We start from the raw sequence: 19,849 nt of genomic DNA, 5'->3' as shown, positions 1-19,849 counted from the left end.
CATTTTCAATAAAATGCTACAACCTTCAAAAAAATCTCCCCCCTCTCTACATTTAGTCAAAGCACGATAAATATCATCCAACATCATTGGCAATATAGTGGATTTTCTTTTCTTTATCATAACAGTGACTATTCCTGACAGACGAATATCGATTTTTTTATCCTTCCTTGGAAAAACCATAGCTCCCAAGAATGCTACCATGAATACTTCTTGTCTATGTTTTTCCCAAGTAGGGAGGTGTTGTCCATTTTTAAGTTGCTTCCCATAGCTTGAAAATCCTTCCTTCTTTCCATATCTTGAGTACAAGAATTCCAAAGAAACCAACCCATTATCAAAACACTCCTTATGAGGATGGATGATGTGCATCTGTTCTAGAAATTTACCTCTGCTGACACTCCTAGGGTCTATCAGTGTTTTAGTTCGAAGATCCTGGCCTAAACCTGTGAAACCACCCAATTCTTCCAATGTAGGCGTCAACTCAAAATCACTAAATCGAAATATATAATTTGTGGAATCCCAAAATGGAATCAAAGCCTCGATCAAACCTCTGTCAGGACTAAATCTCATGATATCTGTAAGGAAACCAAGATGTTTGAATATCTAAGTCCACCTAAATTCATGCATATCGTTCCACCAATCCATTAGTAATTGTGGGGTTTTATCTTTTATCATAAACTTTGGGGGATCATTGACCATTTCGACTAGTTCATCCCTTGGTCTTTTATTATCACACCTCATAGATCTCATGATTACCTGGTTGAGAAAAAGAACATCGAGATTTTGAAAATCAAATTTAATTGTGAAATTTTGATAATTCGAAATTATTCATTGGAGTAGTTAAAAAAAATAAAAATAAAAATGATTCTAAATGTCTAAAGTGATCATTAATTCAGGTTGTTTTTGAAAAGAATGACCAGATAAAGAGACAATTTTGATCAAAAAAAAGAAAAACAATTAAAAGAATGTGTATATGTACAATTTAAAAGACATATATACATATATTATTAATAATATTATATTTATTATTTATGCATTATTTTAATAAAAGCGAAATAAAATTGAGGATTAGGTGTATGTATACATATGTGTATTAATTTGTTTATTTTGAATCATTGGTTGAAAATCGGTAGAAAATAGATATTTATTTCTTTAGTCGATTATCCTAAAACTGGTCAACATTTTGTTACAGTCTTCACATGATGCAACAAGTAGCACAAAAATGCACATGATGGGCTCACGAAAAGGTACCTGTCCTAGTCAGATTGAGCCCCTATGCCAAATCTCGCTAAGTTACATGCACATGATGCAAATAAATCGGAACCTAGTAAGGATATCATGTCTGAAAGTTTCAATTCTAGTAAGGTTTAACTTGTGGAGAAAAGATATGTAGACTGGCTGTAAACGAGCGGATAACTCGAGTCAGGGAGTAGCAACGTACCGGTAGCAGCGCTTTCCGGCTTTGTGCATGGGTGCTCCCATCCTATACATATTTAACTGAAAGTCCTTCACTATGGATCGAAGATCCACTGGCTATCTTGATAGAAGTGGGGTGCGCGCAATTCCCATATTATTATAATAGAAGACTCAGAATGGTTCGTGAGAGAAAACAGTTATAATCCAATTCAAATATTATCAAAACATTAAATAAATAAACAATTAGCATATTAAGTTAAATAAATACATTATCCAAAAGCGTAAATATAAAAATCATAGTCATACATAAATCAATATTTAAAAGCTCGAATTCTAGTTAGTGATCCCCAGCGGAGTCACCATCTGTCACGCCCCTTTTTTTTTCTCTCAAAATTTTTTGATTTTTTATTCGTTTTGAAAAAAAAGAGTTTTTCCAATTAAAGTGACATTTTGAAAAGGGATAATTATTATTCATAGTCGCCACTTGGAATTGAGTTTTGGTGTTCCAATTCACCTTATTTTGCTTGTATTTGTATGTTTTTTTTAATGTTATTATAGAATTTCTACAAATTAGAATTCGTATGGAAAAGAGATTTTTCGAGTTCAAGATAATTTAGGAATATATATTTATTTATTTACTAGATAAAAAATAAGAAAAATAAATAAATTTTATTAGATTTAAAATTAATTTTAATCAAGAAATCCTAAATAAATTAGGAATGTTTTGTTTTATATTTTATATATGTTTTTTTTTGTAAAATTTGTTTCTCTTTTATTTTTTTAATTCTTTTATTTTATCATTATTTTTATTTTATTATTATTTTATAAGTTTTGTCTTCTTCTCCTGTTTTTTTTATTAATTTTTGTTACTTTTTTTACGTTTTTTTTCATTCATTTTTTTAATTTCTTGTTTTATATTTTTTTTTCATTCTGCTTCTCTCTTCTTTTTTCTTTTTTTTTCATTTTTCACGTTTTTTTTTCTTTTTTTTATTTTTATTTTCTGTTTCTTTTTTTTTATATATAAAAAATTCTGTTATTTTTTCCTTCTTTTTTTTTCCTTTCGCTGTTTCTTTCTTTTTGTTTTGTTTTATGTTTTCTTGTTTTTCTTTTATTTATTTATTTTTTATTTTTTGTTCTTTTTATACAATTTCTCAAATTTTATTTTTTTATTATAATTATTAATAGTAATTATCACTATTTCATCATGAATCTCTAGATGAAATTTATAATTCTACTTTGATAACAAAAAATTACTAATTATTTATATATTCTAATCTAACAAGTTTATAAATGTATTTATTTATTTTTTAGTGAAAAACTAGGCTCCAGAAAAACATTAACTACTCAATTACAAAATCAATTAAATTGCATCTAAAAGTTTAGACAATAATAATAATAATACAAAAATGTATTTCATATTATTTTTTAGCAAGAAACAATTTTGATTCCGTTTTCCTGAACATTCATAAATTCTAAAAAGATCTAAAAAAATAAAAAAATCACAACATGCATCACATATTGATACTATTCAAAAAAAAATTCATATTATTATTATAAGCATCAAATTTTATACAACATTCCATTTAATTAATTCGAGAATTTAGAGTTACCTCGATGCGAAAATGGATACCACAAAAACAACCGCTACGATCTACTGATTTCCAAAGTTAATAATTGTTAATTAACTTTAAAGAGCCGCAAGACCGAAATCGCGAACAAAACCTCAGATTATAAGATAAAACTCACTTTTTCACTCTTTTTGTTTGCTCTCTATCTCTCTGTATTTTTTTTCAACTGAACGTGGGTTATATCATATTTTTGGGTGAGAATCTGGTGCAAATTAAAAGGAACGTAATAGAATGAGATTAGGATTTAATTTGAAAATTAGTTGAGAAAATTGGGGTTGAGATAAGGATATAATATAAATAAATAATAATAATAGAAAATTAAAAAAATAAAAATAAAATTAAAAAAATGTGTAAAGTTTGTAAAAGAAACATCCAAAAGAGAGAGAGAGAAAAATAAAAATAAAAAATAAATAAATGGGATGAGATTCTTTTAGTAAAATAAGTCAGGAAGTTGGGAATAATTAGTATAAGGTAAAACAAATTTGAAATCTTTAGGACTCCTCTTTTCTTTTCTTTTTCTATACTTTTTCATAATATTTTCTATATTATTATTATTTTTAGACTAGATAATTAACAAATAACTTAAATTCCCAACTTCTATTTATCATTTTTTTATTAAACTATAATTGATCTTATAATTTTTATTAATTTACAATTTATTATTATTATTATTATTTTATTTTAAATATAACCCTTTTTAAATTGGTGTAAAATATATTATGTTTTGGTAAAAAATTAGGTGTTCACAACAAATGGTTGCTTCAGCCGGGAATGGTAATACAAAGAGGAATTACCCGATGCTAATGGATAAAGGAAGAGAAGGCAAGCAATCTCATACTAAAGTTTTGTGTCCCAATGCTCCTAAGCAAAACCGATTATATTCACTTCAGACTCGTTGTAAACAAACACTTTCTCCCGTTGTGGTTAGCGATATGTTGTAATTTTTCCAACTTGATGTTTATGCTTTACTTGATCTCGATGATACCTTATCTTTTGTGAAGCCATATGTGCCTAGGAGGTTTAATATTCTTCCTAATGAGTTTGTTAGATCTTTTTTCGTCTCTACTCCTGTTGGTGATTCTATTGTGGTTTAAGAGGATTGATAGAAAGTGTCACGTTTCCTTACTCTTGTTGACTTGGTAGAGCTCGATATACTATATTTTGATGTTATCCTCAGCATGGATTGTCTATACTCATTTTATGTTTCTACCGATTGTAGAACTCGTGTAGTCAAGTTTCAGTTCCCAAATGAGCTTGTCTTAGAGAGAAAGAAGGAAATTATATGCCTAAGGGTTAGCTTGTCTCTTGTTATAAAGCTAGAAAGATGATTTCTAAGGGTTCATTTTACAATCTTGTATACGGTGAGGATGTGGATTCTAAAACCCAAACTCTTTAGTCGGTCACTATTGTTAATGAATTTCTCGAAGTGTTTCTAGATAAAATTTACCAGGTATTTGTCTCAAAAGAGAAATAGACTTTTGTATTGACCTTCTCCCAGATACACGGCCTATTTCTATTCGTCATTATCGTATGGCTTTCGCAATACTAAAGGAGTTAAAAGGACAATAAAAGACTTGTTTGAAAAGGGTTTCATCCGACTGAGTATATCTCCATTGGGTGCTGTAGTTTTGTTGTTAGAAAGAAACATAGTTCTCTTCTTATGTGTATTGACTATCGTGAGTCAAAGAAGGTGAGCATTAAGAATAATATACCCTTCCAACGATTTATGACTTGTTTGATCAACTTCAAGGGGTGAGTTACTTTTCCAGGATTAATCTTTGATTTGATTATCACACATTCAGGGGTGAAAGAAGATGATATTCTGAATACAATTTTTGGAACTCGGTATGGTCATTATGAGATTTTTTACAATGTCATTTGGGTTGACTAATGCTATGACAGTTTTTTGTGGATTTAATGAATAGGGTATTTAGACAATACAATGACAAGTTTGTGATTGTGTTCATTGATGATATATTAATTTATTAGAGAACTGAGAATGAGAATTTTGATCATTTGAGGATAGTATAGAAAATTCTTAGGGACCAACACATTTTTGCAAGTTTAGGAAGTGTTAGTTTTGGTTAAAGTATGTAGCTTTTCTTTGTCACATTGTTTCAAGTAAGGGCATTGAAGTAGATCCTAAGAAGACTGATGCGGTCAAGAGTTGTCCTAGACCTCTATCCCCTTTGGATATTAGAAGTTTCTTGGGCTTAGACGGTTACTATAGAAGGTTCGTCTATATATTCTCTTCAATTACCTCTCCTTTAACAGCTTTGACTCAAAATAATGCTAAGTTTGTATGGTCCAAATCATATGAAAAGAGTTTCCAAGATTTGAAAGAGTGGCTTAATTCAGCTCTTGTGTTTCACCGGAAGGGACAAATGGTTTTCTAGTTTATTGTGATCCCTCCCACCCCCACCCCCTAATTGGGTTAGGGTGTGTGCTTACGAAAAATGGGAAAGTTATTGCATATCCCTCAAGTTAACTTATGATTCATGAGAAGAATTATTTCACCCATGAGCTTAAACTAGCGACGGTTGTTTTCCTTAAAAATTTGGAGGCATTATTTATATGGTGTTTATACAAATGTGTTTACCGACCAAAAGAGTTTGCAATATGTGTTTAATCAAAATGATTTGAATGTAGACCAAAGAAGATGGCTTGAGTCATTGAAGGATTATGACATTGTGTTCTCTATTCTTCTAAAGGCAAATATGTTAGCACATTCTCTTAGTCAGTTGTCCTTGGGCATTGTTGTTCTTATTGATGATTAAAAGAAAAAGTTAGTTCAAGATGTTCATAGATTGTCCCAATTAGGTGTTCTATTAATGGAATCTATCATGGGTGATGTTATGGTTTATAATTGTCTTTAGTGGTGGATGTGAAATCCAAGCAACTTCTTGAACCAATTTTGGTCGACATAAAAAAGTGGTGCTTTAGAAATCTGTTGATTCTTTCTCCCAAGGGAAAGATTGTGTACTTAGATATCAAGATCGTTTTATGTTCCAAATGTTGATTACTTGAGGGAACAAATATTGTCATAAGTCCATAGTTCGCGATATTCTATTCACCTGGGGCCACCAAGATCAATAGTGATTCACGGGGGGAAGGGGGGTTGTGTTTATGAAATGAGATGAAGAAGGATATTGCGAAATTTATTACTGAGTATTCTAATTGTCAATAAGTGAAAGTTGAACATTAGAAATAGGTATGTTTGTCCCAAGATATTAGTATTCCTACATGGAAGTAGGAACATGTGAATAAGGACTTTATTGTTAATTTGCCACGCATTCGGCAACAACATTACTTGATTTGGGTCATAGTAGATCGGATAATGAAATCTGCTCATTTTCTTCCCTTCAAGGTTTCACATTCGATGAAGGAATATGACAAGTTGTACTTGAGAGAAATGGTAAAGTTGAACATAGTGCCTTTGTCCATTATTTATAATTTTTGTACAGTATTGAATTCTCCCTTTTAGAAGTCTTTCCAAAAGAGTTCTGATACTGGTGTTAACATTAGTACATCCTTTCATCCCCAAACCTATGGGAAAGCAGAGTGTACTATACAAACATCATAGGATATGTTGAGAGCGTGTGTGATTGATTTTAACTGTAATTGGGATGATTATTTGACATTGATTGAGTTTTATTACAACAACTATCACTACTGTATTTGTATGGATCCATTTGAGGCACTATATGGTGGGAGGTGTCGATCTTCTATAGGATAGTTTATGGTGGGTGAAGTAGCCCTAATAGCTCTTGAGTTGGTTCATGAGGCCATAAAGAAAGTTTTACTTATTAGTGGAAGTTTTATAAATTGCTCAAAGTCGAAAACAATCATATGTCGATGTAAGAAGAATGGATCTTGCGTTTTATGTTCATGATTGGTTTTACTTGAAAATTTCACCCATGAAGGGTGTAACGAGGTTTGGTAATAAAGGGAGGTTTAGTCCCGACTCTGTAGGTCCATATCAGATTTAGAGACGTATTGGTAGGGTTGCTGATGAGCTAGATTTTCCACATGAGTTTGCATCGATGCATCAAATATTCCATATCTCTTTGTTGAAGAAAAGTGTTTGTGATCCAACATCCATAGTTTCATTAGAAGGGTCAAGAGTTAGGATAATCTTTCTTATGAAGAAAATCTTGTTGAAATTTTAGAGGCAAATCAAGAAGTTGAGTTATAAATAATTAGCTTCCATGAAAGTGTTGCGGATGAATCAATTATTTCAGGGTTCTACTTAGGAGATCGAGGACAATATGATGTCTCTTTATCCTCATCTCTCTATATCTACTCCTAATCTATCTTGAGGTAATGAGTTCCTCATGGTTTGTTCTTTGTTGTGGAGTCACGTGTCTTATATGTTTCCATAATTTTTTTACCATGCATGATTTGTGAAAAGCTCAAGTATTTCGTAAATGGGTTTATTTAATTAACTCTTACATGTTTATGTACTATGAATTACTTATAGACTATTTCATATGATGCAGTGAGCATGTCTTAATCTTAGAGTTGATGTTTCCTCCTCGGATATACACATTTGAGCATGTTGTTAGCGTGGAGTTGATGTTTCCTCCTCGAATATTAACATGGATTTGATGTTTACTCATAGGGTATGAGTATTGCATGCAAGATGGGCTGTTAGCTTTAGTTCCAAACCTCTTATGATGTTTTGGTTATGTCCTAGCTTTGAGTCGATAGGTCCTCCTTGGTTATATGAATTTAGATGAAGTTCCACTATTTGTTGGGTTGTTAGTTCCTCATTTACTCTTTTCGTACTAGCTTGAATCTCATTCGAGGTCGAATGATGCCAAGGGGGATAGATTGTAAAACCCCAGATCAAAAAGAGAGTAAGATAGCACTTTTATGAAGTTGTAGGCCCCAACCTACAAGGATCACCCACGGTTCGTAGATGGGGATACGAACTGTAGGTGTGGTCCGTTGAAGACACTTCCTATGAAAGTTATAATGGATAAGACGAAGAAAATACAATTATATCGTCAGTCAGACCACGGTTCATTGTTGGGATCTGGTGGTTTACCAGCCCAAAAACCACGTTCTGACCAGGAACGACAGTCGTGCAGGACAGCCAGTCGTCCTGACCACGGTCAGTCGATTGTGGTCGTGGATGGTTGATCGATAGTTAAGAATTGGGGTAGGTTGGTATTTTCCTAATTATTCTGTCTCTATACTACTTCATTTTACCCTTCACTAAGACCCATATATAAGTGATTCCAATCCAAAAATTAGTTCATATATTTTATTAGCTTCAATTCACCAAAAAGAAAAACTCCCAAATATTTATCTCTCTAAAAAGCTTGAAGAAGAAGGATTCAACTAGGGTTTCAAGTAAAGTCTCCATTCCTACATTGAAGATAAGCAATTCGCTTTGAGGTATGCTAGTTTTCATTCATGGAGTTTCCAAATTCCTCTATTTTCAAAGCTAGAAATCCCGAAGTGAGTAGGGATTTCTTCAATTGTCATGGTACTCTTGATTATTGATTTAAATGATTTATTTTTTATATCTTATACATGAACTGATTAAATAGTATAATTTTACGTGATTTCCCCATGAACCCATGTAATCCCCACGTTTTCAAGATATGATCATATTGTCTTACATTTGTATTATAAGGGAAAAGTTTTATGAAATCAATAATGTTTTGATCAAATTACATGAATTTATAATGAAAGCCATATATAGTCCATGTTTTCTAAAGGTTGATGATCAAAAGTGGGTTTTGAACCTTGAAAGTAAATTATGGAATTATGCATGTTCTTGTAAAATCTATGAAAATGTTTTAAGCATGCTTTGAGAGTAAAGTATCATTCATGGTGTTATTATTCTATTGATGAAAGGATTTCTCATGAAATACATTAAATCATTATGTGAAAGGTTTTTTCACATAATAAAGGGTTGTAAGGTTGAAATTTTTCTCACTTAATTTAGCTTGAATTGGTTATTATATGATACATTTCCATGGATGAAGTTTTAGCTTTCATTAGCGGATGACGTGCCCTTCCATGGATAATAAAAACATGTAAGAAATGACATCTACAGGATTTATGCTTAGTACTGAGAGAATATTTAGATGGAAGTTCTCCTGTTAGTAGGGACCATGTTTCTAGAAGAAATATCCTTATCGCTTATCTATGTGCCCCCATAGGATGATTGTATAGATAGACATTAGCAAGTGCATCCACATAAGCTAGAAGTTTATGGTTCTTACCTTGGCAGGTAGGAAAATCCTTTTTGGTGTGGGAAACACCGTGGGATTATGTTATAGCTCACATGGTCTCTATGCCGGTTAACGTTACTTCCCTGATTAATAATGAACTAAGGTTACTCCAAAAGTATCACATATGTTTTCAAAGTCTTTAAATGATGATTACATTTCATTGACCATGTTTTATGACTTATGTTTTCTAACCCTTTATATCAAGCTTTAGCTTGGTCAATTACATGTAATAATATTTCCCCTTTTAGCATGATTTAAATGTTTTATGGATAGCTATCATTCTTTGTACATTGTTTTGTATTAACGCATACTCTTGCCTATATTTCCCTGAATGTGGGGTCTGACCGTAAGGTTTTTTCAGTTTCGTGACTAGTGATTGATTTCGAAGTTCTCAAGCTTTGATGAGTCCTCATACTTCGAGGAAGGATTTTCATTGTTCCTAGTTTCCTTATTGTATTTCGGTTTTTGATATGATGTATGGGCTAGGCCCGATTTCATTCTATAGTATTACATGGTTATTTAGACTAAGTGTTTTAGACTTCTCCTTTTCTTTTAGAAAACTATTCGACTTGAAATGTTGTTTTACTTATATTGTTATATTTCTTATGTTATGAATGCTAAGTGGCTTGTATAGGGTACTTGGGATCCTAAAGTCCATGTTACGTCCAGGGGTTGCCCCTGGGTCGTGATACACATAAATCATGTATGCCAATGTGGATTTAAAAGGTCACACTTTTTAGACTATTACTGATTGCTTTCTAAGAATATCTTAGTAGATCAACATAGTTGAGGATGTATTAAACTCCGGCTAGGTATATGACAGTTCTGACAGTGTAGACGAGATGTTGTATTATCACATAATTCATAGTGATGGTTTTCGGTTATAAAATATCCCATAGTGATGGTTGTCGGTTATAAAATATCCCAAATAAGAGTAAAGGAGTTATTATATTATTTTTAATTGCATTAAGTTACTATCTAATTTTTAAAAGAATTCTCTATAATGCATCTTTATTGTCACTTTTATTTTTAACTTAGTTGAGTACTTTTGAGTTTGAGTACCCTTGGATTGAGTGGAGTTGAGTTGAGTCTAGATGAGGTGAGTATTTTCTTCCTTTTTAAAAGATCAAGCTTATGTATGTGGTTTATAGTTCCCTTTACATGATCATATATTCTATGTGCTGACGCCATTTGGCATGCATCTTTCATGATGTAGATAAAGGTAACCAGGATTATCAACATGCACTTCGTTGATATGACTTGTAGATCGAATTATCTTTGGCAGTCCTCCTTGCTTCCAGAGGATTCCATTTACTTTTTAGTTAATTTAGGATTTCATAGGACCTCCCGAATTCCATCTTCATTATTTAGATGCTCCATAGATAAACAGTTGTAGTTGAAGTGTCTTTTCTCATTTCCTTGTTGATTATTTAAAGACCGTGAGTTTAACACTTATGTTCATTTTAGTACTTAGTAAACTATTTTATTTATGACATCTTATGTGTTTAGCTTGTTTTGAGATATTTATGTAAGTCTTCCACTAAGTATTGAGCAAAGCCAAGAGTTCGCTTGTAGCCAGCAATGGTTCTCGAGTTCCCCCCACATCCAGGGTATAGGTTGGGGTGTGATATCGTAGAGGTTTGTCCAGTATTTGAGACATAGTTGATTTTCATCACATCCATTTTTGGATCGTTACATAGTTTGGATCACAGACTTGTGGGTTATAGTAGGGCTCATCATTACTCAAGGAATCGGATTGTGACAATACCTATTTTTATGAAACCTCTGCATAGATGCTTCAAAGATTAGATGGTATTACTGAAAATTTCTTAGTGCAAGTTGGTTCTCTTACCTTTCTAATGAATTTTGGTATTCTAGACTTTTGGGCGGATCTAAAAGCACTATTTTCTTTGGTACGTTCATTTTTGGACATCGCAAATCTTTGATTGATGTATCACTTAGGAATGTGACTATGATAGTGCATGACAATGTGAAGGTCTTTAATGTTGATAAAGCAATAAAACCATATGCCGTCTATAAAGAGTTGTCGGCTATCACAATATTACATCTGAATTTTATAATGCTACCTCTTTAGTCTAAAGATTTTATAGAATGAGATCTCATGGAAAAAATTTTCATTGAAGACATAGCAATTCATGACATGGTTTGTTTTATATGTTTGCGTGTGTGTTCATAAGAAATGGGAATTTTTATAAGAGACCTTCTAGGCCCTTTTCCATGTTGTCTATTGAGAAAGCTCAAAACATAGAATTGAAAAATCATCCTGCACCTCTATTTTGGATTGTTGAGGAGGATGACACTTTACTAAAATTTTGGATACTTTTTTTAATATAATGTTTAGGTTAAGAAGCCCTAACAGTTTTGAAACACCGCAAACGAAGTCTAGGTTGGAAAACATTTGATATCTATGGACCAAAATTAAATTTTTTTGCACAAGATCTATATCTAAGAAGGATATTATTCAACATCAAAGAATGCTAAATAAATTCATGAAATATGTGTTAAGGAAAGAGGTGAAATAGTGGCTTGATACAAATATCTTTTACCTAATTTTTCACAACAATTAGGTTTGACATATGCAATATGTTCCTATGAAAGGAGGAATTATGGTGATGACAAATGAGAAAAGTGAGATAATTCCTTGATGCATAAAATATGCATGAACAATAGAAAACTTAATGAGGACTCGAGAAGAGATCATTACAGAATTTGCTTCATTGATCAACTATTTAATAGACTTGATAGCAAGGATTACTATTGCTTTTGAATGGTTATTCACAATCAAATAGCCACTGTGCTAGAGGATCAAGTGAAGACAAACTTCACCTATTTAGGTTTTCATCTTAAAATGGAGGTTCTCTAAAAAAAATGGAGGTTAGGTTCTTTAATCATAAGTCATACTATTAGCCTTGTTCTTGTTGTGTTTTTTATTTGATTTATATCATTATCTGTTGTTATGTTTCACTTATAAACCTAGTTTGTTGTTGTTTCTGTTGTCATTATAGTACACCTCAAATTTTAAATTCTAACCACCAATTAAATAAATTTCCCACCCAAATTTTCTTTCTTACCTGACCAAAACACTAACTTGCCCGACAAAAATAAAAGCACTACTAAGAAAATTAACTTCATTTAAAAAAAGTTTTAAAGAATCATGTAGGTTGGGTTTTACTTATTTCTTATAATGTGTTTTTTAAAATATGACCTCTCGAGGTTGGGTTTTTTGAACTAAAAATACATTTAAGAATATAATTTTTTTCAAAAATTTTCGATAGAAGCATGGGTCAGGTAAGTCAAAAAATCAGGAGAGTGAATTTATATAATTTGGGTAGGAGAAAACAAATAAGACCAATAAGTAAATGGCATGAGAAATTTTTATAAGTTTAATTCAATGTTAAATGTTAGCATGTTATATGACCAAGCCAAAAATGTAATCACAGGGGTATTTCTAAAAAAATTGATGGATGAAGAATATATTCAAACTTTGTGCGATATTATAGGTGCAATTCTGATACTTTTTCTGGATAAACTAACATCTCTATGAAATCTATTGTCACGCCCCGAGCCTACACCCTATACTTGGACAAAACTTAAGAACCATTTTTGACCCTAAAGTGAACCCTTGATCGGACTGACTACTTAACGAAAGAATCAAGCGATAATAGGTTTAGAACATACATTTCTCTCAATATATACTCAATTGGAATGTCTGAAAATATTTAATTCAAATAATAATAATACATTACAAAACCATCTTTAAAGTAAAGAAAGTACTTAGAAATTCCTCAACTATAACTATCTTTGAAGCCTCTAATACTAGGATATACGTAGGGAAAAACCAAAAAAAGCTTACAATAACATTAAAATAAATAAGAAATCCTCCGGAAAGTAAGGAGGCTCACCAAAGCTATCTAAAGAACAAAGTGATTTCAATGAAATCCATGTTAATGATCCTGAATATCTATATATGCTTCATAATAAGATGCATTTTGTATAACATTAGTACATATGAATTGACGAGTATGTAAATTGTTGAATAAAACAATAACTGAATAGAGGGACTAAAAGTAACTCTACACTAAATCAATACGTGAATATGAAGTGAAAACCCTTTAAGTTGTATAGTACGTTATGCAAGAAAAGCAATATGAAAATAATATACTTTACTTGAGGGGAGTTTCACTATCTGAAAACCATTACTATGAGTCTAACAATGATACAACATTTCGCACATATTGCCAGGGCCATCCTATTCTTTGATGGTGTATATGATAATATTGTAAATATGGATCCATTCAATAGGCCTTCTCACACGTAGTGAGCATTCTCATGAAGAACATGTGCTATCCTATAATATGTTGGCTATGTATTTTGTTGAGACTTTTAAGTTATAATAGACTCTTATTCAATTAGATGGTCGATAGTACTCTCAAAATAATAATAAATCTCAATTATGCTCAATTCACCTTTAGAGAGAAAGGAAATATTTCTTTACATGTCACTTACTTTTCTGAAACATTTTTCAGGACAATTATGTTCTTCCTCAACCGTCAGACAACACATATGAAAACAAATGATTATTCTTTCAAGGATTATGTTCAGAACTTGGAATTAAAACATATGCTCATGAACTTATCTTTCTAGTCCAAGATCGATATATTAAAACTGAAAATTCTTGAACTTTTCTTAAATTAGTTCTCTCTTTCAATATAATATTGATACATTTGGAAACCTTTAAATTTCGTTAAACCATTTTTAAAAATTATGTTTTTAACATTCTTCTTAACTCACTTTAATTTTGAATGTACACTCAGACAAGTTATTAGGTTATGCAGGAACATTAAAAGGTAAATGGAGTCTACAAGATCTAATAAGAATAAGGGGAATGTGGCCACAACAGAAAGAAGCACACACCGGATGAAACAAAGAAAAGAATCGACCCAACGACCCTTGGCACACTACTGGCACAAAAAGTGAGGCGTTGAACTTCAGAAGTCAAGCCTCGGCTCAGAGCTAGCGCAGGGCGCCAGACACCAGAATATGAATTGCGGAAGGCCAGCCTTGGTGCTTTACTAGCGTGCGGCCCCTAGCCCTTCCATAGCCTCTCGGACAAACTCAAGTTAAATCAAGACCCCAAATTAGTTTGGATTTGGGAAATTTACCATAAAATCTACTTATCTTGCAAACCCAAAATAAATACATAAGAAATGTTCATACTATTCCTTTTGGAAACATAACTTTACTAAATAAAGATTGTTCATGTGATACTATGAATGAACAATAATATAATGTTTCATAAACAAAGGAAATCAATACTCAATTGTTAAAGAACCAAATTCAATATCAAGAACTATGAATGGATCCTTTAGATGTGACACTTTTTGACTTAATTGAGATGTACGACGTGAGGACAACCTATTCCAAAACTATGAGTAGTCTTACATACCTTGAAAGAATAAAGGTTCTTGGTGAAATCGATGCGAACTTGACGAACGCTTGAACCCTAGACTTTTCTCCTCTTGGAACCTTGCTCTAATTCTGCTAAGTGTTAAAGAACGTGAAAAAACATTTAAGACCAATAAGACCCTTAATTAGGTTTTAAAAACGTGGCTTAACCTTAGGAATGGGAAAAGACAAAAGTACCCCTCTAAAAATGGTTAAGGTGCCTTACAAAAGAGGCTTCACTAAAACAGGCATATCTTGTTACTCCAAATTCATAATGAAGCAAACTTGGTGAGATGAAAAGAGGACACAGATACCTCTAATTTGATAGTTCATGGGCTGTATAATTCTTTATGTGCTGAGAGATATCATCATTAGAAGTTGACACAAAACTTAAATTGATGAGTGACTTGTACGAACCCCTCTTTAGCCCACTCTTTTTCGAAGACCTAGGTGTTACAATATCTCCTATTTGGGAAAATTCTTCCTCGAATGCAATTAGCATATACTCAACATATTAACTGAAAGAGTAATTTAAAAAGATTTAGTACCTTCATCTGAATAGATTCAGAGGGAAAGAGGCAAGGGTATCTACTCTTCATGCCCTCCTCACCTTCTCATGTTGCTTCCAAAACAAACAGATTTCTCCATAAGTCCTTGAATGATACAACCTCTTTGGTTCTCATCTTGCAAACCTGGCGATCAAGAATTTGAACTGGAATCTCCTCATAAGGTAGTTTTTCTACGATACCAATATTATCGGTAGGCACAATAAGTGAAGGATCACACAAATATTTCTTTAGCATAGAGTTGTGAAATACCAGATGGATTGCTGCTAACTCCGATGGTACCTCCCACTCATAAAAGACATTGTCAAATCTTTTGGATATCCTACAAGGACCAATGTATGAGGGATTGAGTTTTCTCTTCATACGAAAAATCTCACAACACCCTTCATCGCTGTATCCTTGAAATAGACCCAATCACTAATCTCAAACTCCAATTCTCTCGTTCTAACATGTGTATAGGATTTCTGACAACTTTGATTTGCACTATTTTCAACCTCTCCTGAATAATTTCACCTTCTTCATGGCTTGATGAACCAAGTCTGTCCCTATCAACTCAGTTGTACCAACCTCAAACTAACCAATAGGATATCTATATCTTAACCCATGAAGAACCTCATAAGGAGCTATATGGATACTGGAGTGATAACTATTATTGTACATAAACTATATAAGAGTTAAGTGGCCATCCTAATTAACTTTGAAATTCATGACACATGCCATCAAAATATCCTCTAGGGTGTAAATTGTGATCTCTTCTTGGACGTCTCTTTAAGGATGAAAAAGCAATACTAATGTTTCCCTTCGAACGAAAACCTCTTTTAAAGTGCATCAAAACTTAGTGGTAAATTCGCAACTATATCGGAAATGATAGAGACAAGGACTTCATGAACTTGGATTATCTCTCAAGTGTATAATCTGGCATAATCTTTTAAACAATTTGTACTATATACTGGTAAGCAATGGCTAATTTAATTATCTTATCTATAATCATCCAAATGGAATTATGTTGCATACGAAATCGCGGCAAGACAATCACCTTATACTTATGAAGATTTTTCTTTAGTTAAAGTAAGATGGTGTCTTTGTCTTGTTTGTGCTTTACTTATGACATTAATGATGATTTAGCCCCGTTCACCTCCTTTGTTTTAGATTAAGGTCCTTCTGACTAAAACATAATTGAGTCTCTTGTGGTCAGTAAACACATCCACATAAATAATATAGAGATAGTGACACCATATTTTGAAAGCAATAACCAGTATTGGAAACTCGAGATCATGAGTCGGGTAGTTTCTTTTGTAAATCTTAAGTTGTTTGGTGGCATAGTCTATAAACTAACCCTTTTGCATCAATACACTACCAAGTCTAACATGGGACACATCGCAATAAAAAACAAAACCATATCTACCCTGTAATAGGGTTAATACTGGAGCAATGTTTAACAGAGTTTTCAAATGCTTAGAGCTTTTCTGACAAGCTTGACACCATTCAAACATAGTTGTTTTGTAGGTCAACTTAGTCAACGAGGACAAAATAGACAAAAAACCCTCGATGAACCTTCTGGCTATGTACTTTATAGGGACTTTTGAGTTGTAATACTCTTACAAAATTCGGTGCTTGATACTACTCCCAAAATAATAATAAATATAAATTATGTTCAATTCACCCTTACAATGAAAAGGACTATTCTTTACATGTCACTTTACTTTTATAAAAAAAAATTTAGTACATCAACTATGATGTTTTTCAACTGTTTGACGGTACATATGAAAAAAATTGATTCTCCTTTCAAGGATTCAGTTCAAAAGATGCATTTAAAACATATGATTATGGGCTTATCTTTCAAGTCCAAGATTGAAATATAAAAATAGAAAAGTCTTGTACTTTTCTTAAAATAGTGCTTTCTTTTAATAGAATAATGATACATTCTTAATCGTTTATGTTTCTTAAACCCTTTCTAAAATAATGATTTTAACTTTCCTGTTATCTCAATTTATTTATGAGTGTGCACTCAAACATGTTATCAGGTTATTCAGAATCTTTCAAAGGTAAATGGAATCAATAGGAGCTATATACAGTGATGATGAATGTAGCCACAACTTAAAGGAGCACTCGTCGGGTGAAACAAAGAAAAGAATCAGATAAACGAACCGTGGGGTACTTCTGGCCCAGGCAACAAGGCCCTGAAAAACTGTAGGTCAGACCTGGTGCCTACCGTGTGCGCCACCCCATGTCCCTCCCCAACATTCCCAACGAACTCAAGTTAAATTAGGACTCCAAATTAGTTTGGATTTGAGAATTTTTCTTAACTCTAGTGATATTCAAACCAAAACGAATACATGAAAAACCTTCATATAAGTCCATTTAAAAAAAAAAACTTTAAAAAATCAATAGGGTTCATGTGATACTAAGCATGAACAATATTACATGATTCTAAAAAATAAAGGAAATCAAAAAATCAATTGTTAAAGAACCAAATTCAATATCAATAACAATGAATAGATACTTTAGATGTGATGATTTATGACTGAATTGAGATATAAAGAATGATGAAAACTAACAATATGAATAGCATTACACACAAGGAAACAACAAAGGTTCTTGGTGAAATCGATGGAAATTTGAAGAACTCTTGAAGCCTAGTTTTTCTCCACTAGGAACCTCGCTCTAATTCTTCTAAGTGTTAAAGAACGTGCAAAATCTTTTAACACTGTTTAGACCCTTAATTAGTTTGGAAAAAATGTGTCTTAGGTCTAGAAGGTATGGGAAAAGACAAAACAACCCCTCAAAAAATTGTTGAGGTTCCTTACAAAAAGAGGCTTCACTAAAACATGCCTATCTTTTTTCTCCGAATATGAAATGAAGCAGACTTGGTTGAATGGAAAGTGGACTCAAGGACCTTAACTAGGTAATTAGCCACGTATTTATATATGTGTTGAATGATATGATTATTTGAAGTTGATCTTAAACATAGAGTTGACGGGTGACTTGTACGAACCCCTCTTTAGCGTTTTTCCGAAGTCAGAGGTGTTACATCTATGAATAGAAATTTCAGTTTAAGCCAAAAATAGATGTCTCAATTACGAAATTTTTTTTTTCAAGAAACTTAAGTTTTACTTGATTTAAAGTAGAATCAAGAATAACTGCTTGTAATAGAAACATTGAAAAAATATTTCAATAAAAAAAAGAAGATATGAGTTCTAAGTTACATATAATTGAATAGAAATGCATACGTATAAACTGATTTCTTACGACAACATAAAATTACATAAATAATACATTAAAATAATATATTATATCAAGATGAAACTAATCCATTGTTTACTAAACAAGATTTCAGTTGGATTTCAAACTTAAAGATAAATATTGATATTCGATCCGTTACAAAAAAAAAACCATAAATGTGCAAGTACTAAGTAAAGAAATCTACTGTACAACCCCAAAAAATTTTAAGTTAAGACTCCAACCATTCTTTATTGGTGAACTATATGTTGCCGAGTGAACTTAAATTTTCTTACTTGTTAAGGTCACCAGATGAAACACCTAAAGTTTCAAAAATAACTGAAAAAAAAATTACTCAAGTCACCCATCAATTTTCTTAAGCTTTGGGTCAACTTCAAATGATCATATCTTTTAGAAAATAAATATCTAGGTTGCCCGTAGCCTATCAAATCAAAGGTCCTCGGGTCCTCTTTTCATCTCCACCAAGTTTGCCTCAATCAGAGCTCTGAATAAAATCTCATGACCAATTTACTACAGAGACGCACGCGTCTGGCGCCACATTATAGGGCCAATACGGACGTCACTGCCTGCTAGAAAAATACTCCAACTTCTAGCTCATTTTATTTAATTTTTAAGGTTATTTTAGTCCTAAAAACCTTATGAAGTCATATAAATAACCGTAAATGTGAAGAAAAATCAGTTTTCACAAATCAAACCCTCTCATTCACTCCTAAATTTCTATGCTCAAGAACTTTCAGAAAACGCTACGTCAAGGGTTCATATTCCAATATTTTCCTTCAGGTTTTATCAAGCACGTCGTTCTTCCAGATATGTGAGATTTCCCATAGTGATGGAATTATTCTTCCACATGGCAATGATAGATTCGGTCCATTAAACTCATTTATGAAATAGTTTATGTAGAGGTTCTTGATTAATTCTTGAGTTCTAAGTCCATACTTTAATAATGGTGGTTTTAAATTCTTTAAGTTAGGGTCTTACGAATGAGGGTTGTTTCTTTCTAGACTTTTCATGAAATTTCATTAAATTGTGTTGGGCTATTGAATCAAAAAGGAACTTGAATAACTCCATCTGTCCTAAGCAAATTGGGATTAAAGATCATAGGAAATTCTGGGTTTTAGGGTTGAACGACGAAGGATCCCTCTCTGCGTCGCGCAGAGGATACAGAGTTCTCTGCCTCGAGATTTTACGAACAATGTTTGAATTCTCTCTCCTCCTCGCGGAGAAAATACAGTCTCCCATGTCTCAGGTTTTTAGTGTGGGTTCTTTCAACTCATGTCTTCGCTCTATT

The 19,849-nt window shown here is 32.4% G+C and overlaps 1 pseudogene; it reads right to left on the bottom strand.

Annotated features, from left to right (window-relative positions):
• Positions 1-128: 128 nt before the first annotated feature.
• LOC107021032 lies at positions 129-15,684 on the bottom strand (annotated as a pseudogene).
• Positions 15,685-19,849: the final 4,165 nt, after the last annotated feature.

This window comes from Solanum pennellii, chromosome 1 (assembly GCF_001406875.1).
Source record: "Solanum pennellii chromosome 1, SPENNV200".
Classification (NCBI taxonomy): domain Eukaryota; kingdom Viridiplantae; phylum Streptophyta; class Magnoliopsida; order Solanales; family Solanaceae; genus Solanum; species Solanum pennellii.
The sequence above is the reverse complement of the archived record's forward strand: the minus strand, read 5'-3'. Positions and strand labels throughout refer to the sequence as shown.